Genomic DNA, 8,607 nt, shown 5'->3' with positions numbered 1-8,607 from the left:
CGGGCTAGGCGTAGTCACCTGCGACCATGATTTGACCCATTTCGGTAAATCGTAAATCTCAATATGGTGAATCGCTTGCTAGGGACGGGGTAAATCAATGCAAATAAGCTCAGTGCCATAGTACACAACCTGGCACACTGAACCACATACCACATTGGACCCAAAACACCTAGCACGAACTTGCATGAATTCTGACCGGAACTGGCACCCCTTGTTTTATCCGGGAGAATTAATGGAGTTAATTGCACTATATTAATTGAAAAAGTAGGTTGCGTGTGTGTGAGGAGTGCCAAAAGAGGGTGCCTCGGCCGCGTGATACAGCTTGTACACACTACCGCAGATCGAGCGGCTGGTTGTAACGTAAGCTTCTCCTCCCACCCACCCCTCTCCATCTACATCTCCATCTCCATCTCTTTCTCCATCTGTGGGGAATAATCTTCTCAGTCATCACACCGCGGTAGGGCTGGACAAGTATGACGGGGCAGGCGCCAAGTCTCCTGTTCCGGTTCACCGACACGGAGGTCGCCAAGATGGAGGAGGTCCTCCGTGACCTCAACGCCATGCCCAAGCATCCTGTCATCCAGGGCCTCACCGACAATTTGAACGCCTCCCCGGACCGCTCCGGCGACGGCAAGGTCCCTGTCCAGTACAATCAGGTACTAGGCTTTCCCTCCAAAACCCAAGATCCGCATCCACCCTAGCTATTTCCTTATTCAGATCTATATTATGTGGATTTGTGTTGGGTGGTCGCAGGTGAGGAATTGGTTCCAGAACCGGATGTCCGTGCAGTCCAGGAAGATGATGGTCCCCCCAGTGGCCGAGGAACACCACCCAGTGGCCGGATCTTACTCAGGTGCTGCTTGAATCCCCATCTTAACTTAATAAGCTGTTTATTTCCTTACAATGTAATTAATAACTGCACTGATCTTACAATGTAATAACTGCACTGATCATACAATGTCATAAGCTGTCCACTGGTGGTGCAGAATTTATGCATATCAGTGCTATGCTCCTAATATATGTTGACGCCCATTCGGGAAATTGTACGACACGTGGTTCGTGCGCCATTACTCTTTTGCATGTGAAGCCTGTTGCAATGCTGTCTAGTTAACTTGTTGAAGCCCATTTTGGAAATTACAGGACACGTGGTCCGTGCGCCGTTACTCTTATGCGTGTGAAGCTTATAGTGATGCTATCTCAATAAGTTGTTGACGCATACAGTTAATTTTATGCAGAACTACGGGCAAAAATGACAACCCAGTTTATTTTGATGTGTTTTAGGACTTCATATACAGCCTAGCCTGTACTTTTTTTAGGGCCCTTCAAAACATGTCGTCCCGCTGTCCTAGTCGTTCAAGCTCATTTGGGATATTCCAGGACACGTGATTCGTGGGCCCATTACTTTTATTGAGAACCGCAGGCAAAATTTTGAACTCAAGTTAATGTTGTCGGATTCTAGGACTTTACAGCCTAGCTCATAGTTCTTTGTCTTTGTACGTCCATCAACACTTGTCGCCGTGCGGTCTCAGTCATTGAGGTTCATTTCGGCAATTGCAAGACACGTGGTCCGTGTGCCCTTTATTTAATTCATTCAGAAATCTAGGCCACATGGCGCAATTTTAGTATTTGATGTCTTTCAGAAGATTTTAGTTTTGTAACAGACCAAACATATACCATGTATCTTGTTGATTGTGGATTATTGATACTGTCGTTGCCAATCAGGGAATAGTTCTTCGGATGGTGGCCATGTCCAGTTTGAGGCAAGTCAGCAAGAAATGGCGCATGGTATGCAGATATATATATACATATTCCATGCTTTCCTCTTTTGTGGCGTTTGATGTCTGTTTTAATTTTCCATATGGGGTAAGTCTGTATGGGGTAGGAGGGTTACTTGCATGAACCTTTCAGTTTTACATGCTTGACCAATTCTTGTTGTTACAGGTACGATGTTGCTGCCTTTATGTCCCACAGGTTCATTGAAACGAGGGACCCGGTAATGACCATAGAACTTTTTGTTAAATAGGATTGATGTTCGTAAATTCATTTCTGCCATTCTTTGTTCAAGTAGTTTGCTAGAGATGATTTCGTTTCTTCTCTATTTATAGCTGGATGACAGTTGATGTTATAACATTTTGAACACCTGTCTTATCCAACTTTATGGTGTACGAGTCCTATCTAACTTTATGTTATACGAGTCCTGTGTGTAGGGGAAGTATCACTACAAGATAGTACTAATAAGATATTGAATAGTTAAGAAGACATAAAGAATCTTGAGTATTTGCTACTTTAGGCTCATACGGAAAGCTGATACTTGGTGGTATAAAACTTACTTTCACAATCTCTGTGTTTTATCATGTAAAACAAAATATAAATTGAATGTTTCTTTCAATGATTATATAGCTGTGTAGACATGTCAGAGTTTTAGAAAGAAAAAAGTTAGTTCACCCCCTTCAGTTATCATCCTTGAACTGTAGAAATTGAAGCGAATCAAACTACAATGGTGGTTTTCATGACAACTTCGTCATGTACTGAGCGCATTCAGCTGCATGCCACCATGGAACCCCACTCTACCAATCTCATGATCTATAATCAGCATAGGGAAAATAATAGATTTTTATATGGTGTGAACGTGCAATATAACATACCAAAGTGCCTATTTAGGTTCTTGTATTGTACATTTCCTTAAGGAAAGAAGTAAGAGAAATAGTACTGCTAGTTTGCTAGACTGCTAGTTTTCAGACAGTAGATTGCGCGATTGCTGTTTTATTTATCCTCTGATATTTTACCCTATATGAAGAAGGGCATTAATTGTTAGAGATATTGCCACATTACTATTTTGTTAATACTATGGGTATATGGTTATTTTCAAAAACATGGTATCACTAACGAGGGTTCCTTGTATTTAATCTTCTACGGGGGGGAATGAAACCCAAAGAAGTGAATGGTGATTTTGTTTTATCAACCTTTTCTTCACAAGGGAAGAAAGGGTTGATACAATGTGCAGCAAAGCCAGCAAAAACATATATAATACAACAAATGTGCAGCAAGCTAGCAACAACATTCGGTACAAATATCATTGCATAAGAGTTTTTTTCAATGAATAACCAGGTGAAATTTTTCAATGGATAGCCAGGCGCAAATTCCAGACCCATACTTATGCGCATTCAAACTGTAAAGCATATGCATCTATGTTGTTTTAATTTCCAAATTAACTAACAACCATTCTCTGTTAATTTCCAAATTAACTAACTGATCCATTGACCTCTATGCTTACTACATGTCATCCACACCATGGCGGTACCGGTACTAGCTGCCAAAAGTTTGTTTCTTGATGTGTCTGCCCAAGTTGGATGATTTGCCATAATTCTAGTATTTCTTTCTTCCAATCATCCATGGAGAATCACAACAGCAGTAGTATTATTGTTTTAGACTCTTAGCCTCCACACACACCAAAGGAAGAAGTCACAGCCATAGTACGGAAAGAAGTTTGCATCATGTAGATCTAGTGTATGTAGCAAGCGCGGAAGGCAAACGTGTTTGACGGACACCAATGGGCTGGTGGGAGTTGCACAAACCATCGAGTACTAAGTGATACATGTGGTTAGAAATGATTTGGGCATTTGTTTTCACAGTCAAGGGTGAAAACTGGACTCCATTACTTTTTGAGAACTACGCAATACCCATGTTCCTCTTGTGTTTAATCACTCTCCACTGCGGGTTCAGTACGTGTGCATTACGTGAACTGTGCTTGCACTTATTTATTTTTTGTGTTTCAGGAAGTACTAGTTCGATTTACTTGGCTTGGACCCGAGGAGGATGAATGGGTTGATGTTTGTAAATGTGTGAGAGTGCGTTCTCTTCAATGTGTTGATGTGCTGCCTGGGGATCTCATTATGTGTTTTAAGGTATCCATCTGAAACAACTTCTCTTCACCTGACTTGGCAAGTTAGCAGCTCACAACTTGATAATTCATGTCTTCCTGAAACATGACAGCTGCTCCATTTTGCTGTTGTTGTGCACTTGAAAATTCTGCTAGTTAACTTATTATTCCACGGTTATTTTCTTACTGTTACTTGTTGGCGTATGATAGAGTAGTGATGGGTATGTCGTTTGGGTTTCACTCAAGTTTCTTGTTGACACTCAAGTTTCCGCAGTTTATATAGGCTCTATTTCTTGTTTGTATATACTTATAAAAGTTATGATTCCAGTTTGCGAGTTCTCAAACTATTGTGATTGACAACACTTATTAAATGGCTTTACTTTAATACTTTAAGAATTGTAAGTTTCAGTACTTTAATAATCTTTAATATGATTACATCAAGCCGGCTCCGGTAGGGGAGCGGCGACAGCGGCGCGTCGGCGGCTCGTTCTGACAGCGGTAGTGGTCGTTCGGTGGTCTCGGAATCTCGATATAATTTTATTATATTTGAGGTGCTTTGTACTTTCGGTGAACTTTGACAATAGATATGAATCATTTTTCGCAGAAAAAAAGATTACATAGGACATTTAACTATAACTCTGTGTCTTTCCATATTCTTGGTAATCGTATTACATAGTACATACCTGTGATGCCACTTGGTCCAACCGGCACCATTGATTTGGCTATTTATTAGTCGAGACGCGAATGACCAAAGGACCGTAAAATCAATGCATTTTATTAAGTCATACTTCTGAGTACTAAAACTGATTTTCAATCTTAAATTGGGTGTGAATTTATCCAATAAATATTATTATTACTTCATTATTAAATTAAGCACTGAAAGCTTCGTGTTGTTTTTTAAAATGAAGGCTGTAATGTAACCTATCTCTGGCCATTTATAAAGTGGATAAATTAACTTTCATTAAATAAGGTGCATAAATTAGAGCATTGAGAGGAAAAATGCATGACTTTACTACTCTTTCAAGGCAGCATTATATACTCAAACTAGAGTATTGTTGAGGGTCTGAGTAAGGATTTTTGGTCGCTGGGAAAGTTGATTTAGCTGTCTCGTAATGTAGTGTTATCATTTAATCAAGTTGATTTCTGTGCTGAATTGAACAGGAAGGTAAAGAGCAGGCCCGCTATTTTGATGCACATGTTCTTCAAGTTCAAAGGCGCAGGCATGACGTAAGGGGGTGCCGCTGCAGGTTTCTTGTTTGTTATGATCATGATCACTCTGAGGTAATTCTCCTTCTGTCTACACTGTGGAGTGTCCATGCATTTACTCTGGTTCCATTGTTACATCATGGTTAGATGTCAGAATTAATTCAAGCTTGGGTCCTGGAATTATTTATCGGGCTGTTTGCCAGATAATAAATTGGATTTTGGACTTCATCTTGGACTCCATGAAAGTTATTAGCCAACTACAACCGAAGTTCCAAATCAGACCTCCAGCCCTATAATTTATATGTAGTTGGCTGTGGTTTTGTTCTTCATAACATGCCTGGACATCAATAAATGAGTAGCTCGCCACGGTCTTTTCTCTACCCATTAAAATCCATCCCACTTTCTGTAGGAAACCAAACTTACTTCAAAGTATCCATGTCATTTCATTTCCAATCAGCAATTTTTTTGGCGACCAACAAAAGAAATCTGGTTTCTATAAGATTGATTGGGAAAAAAACAGTCCCTCCATTTTTATATACAAGGCCACAAATTCAGATTACAGGTACCAATGTAAAATTTAATGTCTATTTTGCAAGTCGGTTTTTCTTTTCATTTACTAGGATCATTGGGGCATCTACAATGCAAGAGCGCTTAATCAGGTGCTTAGACAATAAAATAAATTAATTATGGAACTTGCGCGGGTGTAGGAGTTTGTTTCCCAACGGAGGAGCGCCTACTCAAGCGCTAATCTAATTCTTTTTCGTGTGGGAAAAAATGGATAGCGCTTGTTAAAAAAGGTTCGTACGGGAGAAAAAAAGGGAAGCGCCCAATCGCTAGAAAGGCATCGACGCCAGCGAAAATCCTTCGATGGAACGGGATTTACCCATAACGGCCAGGACTTGAATCCTGGCTGGCCTAAGCGCCGGGGTTGTACATGCCCTTAATACGCTCTATGCATGCAAGGAAACTGAGTGGATGATGTAGCTGACTGTCATTATGACTGCATGCATGCAAGTATTAAATAGGTTGCTAGTACCAGAAAATATCATTAATTTTTCCTTGATTACTATTGGTGGCCTTGTATACTCTCTTCGTCTAGGTGCATAAGTCACCTTATGAAAACTAAATAATCTCAAAACACTTAGGCACGATACATTAACTCACCTCATTTCTTCTTTCTTGACATAAATAAATGAATCAACCAATAAAAGATGTGGGGTGTCTATGCTTTCGATGACCGGAGACTACCAAACAAGACATGTAGTGGTCAGTTCATTACATGCAATGCTATTAATTACCAAATAAATATTACGTTCTCTCGTTTTTCCCTCCGCCTTAGTAGCGGTGCACAACGTAAAATGACTTATGCACCTGGACGGAGAGAGTAGATGCAAAATGTATATTCCATAGTGGCCTTATATAAATAAATGAATGGAGTACTATATTTTTTGTGCTAGGCTACTTATCTTACTTCATCCGTCTAGGTGTATAAGTCACCTTACGAAAACCAAATAATCCCAAAACACTTGGACGCGGTACATTAACTTCCACCTCGTTTTTTATTTCTTGACATATCAACCAATAAGAGATGTGGGATGTGCATGCTTTCAATAACTTGAGACTATCAAACACGACATGCAATGGTTAGTTCATTGCATGCAATGCTATTAATTAGCAAATAAACATTAAGTTTTCTCATTTTCCCCTTCTCCTTGGTTGCGGTGCACAACCTAAAATGACTTATTCACTTGGACGGAGGGAGTACTATGTAGTCAAATAAAAAGGAGTAATGAGTTTAGTTTGTTTTATGATGTTTATACCAAATAATTTATTTTTGCATTTCTTTTCACGTGACAGGAGTTTGTTCCACTGAGCAATGTATGCCGTCGATCAGTGCACCAAAAAGCCCAAAAGCCGCACGAGATGATGGATGTCAACACTGACAAGGTGACCGGGGGCGGGGTTCCCATTCCATCAGATCAAGGAGGTCCGTCTGACAAGCCGGTTGCTCCCTTACTTGACTCGCCTACTAGCACTGGCAGCAATTCAGTGGCAGATGTTGAGGCGGGGGGTATGGAGGCTACCCCAAATGGTGATGGTGCAGATGAAGCACATGGCGACAAGATTGATGTGGGAGCGTAGCTCTTTCACTTCCTTGTGAACTTTAGTCAAAAAGATGTTCGCCTAAGACAATCGAGGAAGGATGTTTGGTTGCCCAGTAACTGTAATGTGCCCATGTTGACTGGATTGATTGTGTCGGATTGGGTATCTATATCTATATAGGTATGTCGTCAGAGAAGATATTGTTGTGCTTCAGTCCAATAAAAGTTTGGCAGTTGTGTCATTCCCTGTAAATAGAATTAGCAAGGGGTAATTTTATCCCGCGGAAGGCCCTCCAAATACAGGATCCGTCTATATATATCTTGGAAGAAGGGATCCATATATAGATCCCCCTTTGTCATCTTCCTCTACCTGTACATCTCACGCTCTCCATTCATCTCCTAAGGGCTGCACCAATTCCTTTCCTTGTTTTCCTTCTTTTTATCTGTTGTCATTCGATCGGTTTGCCACCGGCGGTTGACTCCTCGCATTTCCAAAGCTGATGGTGAAGCTAGTATTGCCCTTGTAATTGGCACCATTGAGGAAGCAGTTTACATTGAGGATATCCTCCAAAACCTGAACTCTATGACATCGCAACATTGCTAGATGAGATGGGCGCTCCTTCATCATGATAATACTCCCTCCATTTACTTATACAAGGCCACTATGAAAAATACACTTTGCATCTATACAAGGCCACCAACACTAATCGAGACAAAAGTGAAAAAAAATCAGCTTTCAATCCCTTCTTTGCATGCATATGTTGTATTAATAATCCCACTAAACGAAAAGAAAAACGGGTTTACAAAGCAAGAAATTAAATTTTATCTTGGTATCTGTAATATGAGTTTGTGGCCTTGTATATAGAAATGGAGGAAGTAGCAGCGTAGGAATGTAAGATCCCTTTTTATGAATCAGATTTGTCAGTGTTACAAACAAACACGATTTTGTTTTTGTATAAAGGACAAAAATGATAATTGTAGGCTCGAAAAACTTATTTAGTATAACCGGATTTTTTAGGGAGTATAACCGATTTTCAGTTGCTTTACCATGGCGATTTTCATCACCGTTCCCCACCTAATTTTACAAAAGAAGAGATATAGAGATCCAAACTACAATCGATATCATATGTGCAATTGAGTTTAGGATACCAGAACCAAGTTTTTGCTCGCATCTCGTGGGTTGCTCATGTGACTCACGGGGCTAACGCCGGCGCCGCCCCAACCAACTCCTCTTTTGCTCTCCTCTCAGTCGCCATGGCCGCCGACCTTCAGCCAGGCCACGGTGGCGACAAGGCACCTCCTCCTCTTCCCCCTGCTACCCGGGCGTTCCCCCTCTATCTCACGCAAAGACGAGGTACGGATCTCTCTCGCCCAGCCGTGGCCCTGCTTGGTAGCGGCACGACTCTCGGAGCGCATGGG

The 8,607-nt window shown here is 41.0% G+C and overlaps 1 pseudogene; it reads left to right on the top strand.

The window, feature by feature from the left end:
* The first annotated feature begins 458 nt into the window (after positions 1-458).
* LOC119314838 lies at positions 459-7,441 on the top strand (annotated as a pseudogene).
* Positions 7,442-8,607: the final 1,166 nt, after the last annotated feature.

This window comes from Triticum dicoccoides, chromosome 6A (genome assembly GCF_002162155.2).
Source record: "Triticum dicoccoides isolate Atlit2015 ecotype Zavitan chromosome 6A, WEW_v2.0, whole genome shotgun sequence".
NCBI classification, from domain to species: Eukaryota; Viridiplantae; Streptophyta; class Magnoliopsida; order Poales; family Poaceae; genus Triticum; species Triticum dicoccoides.
This window is presented reverse-complemented; position numbering and strand designations above follow the sequence as displayed.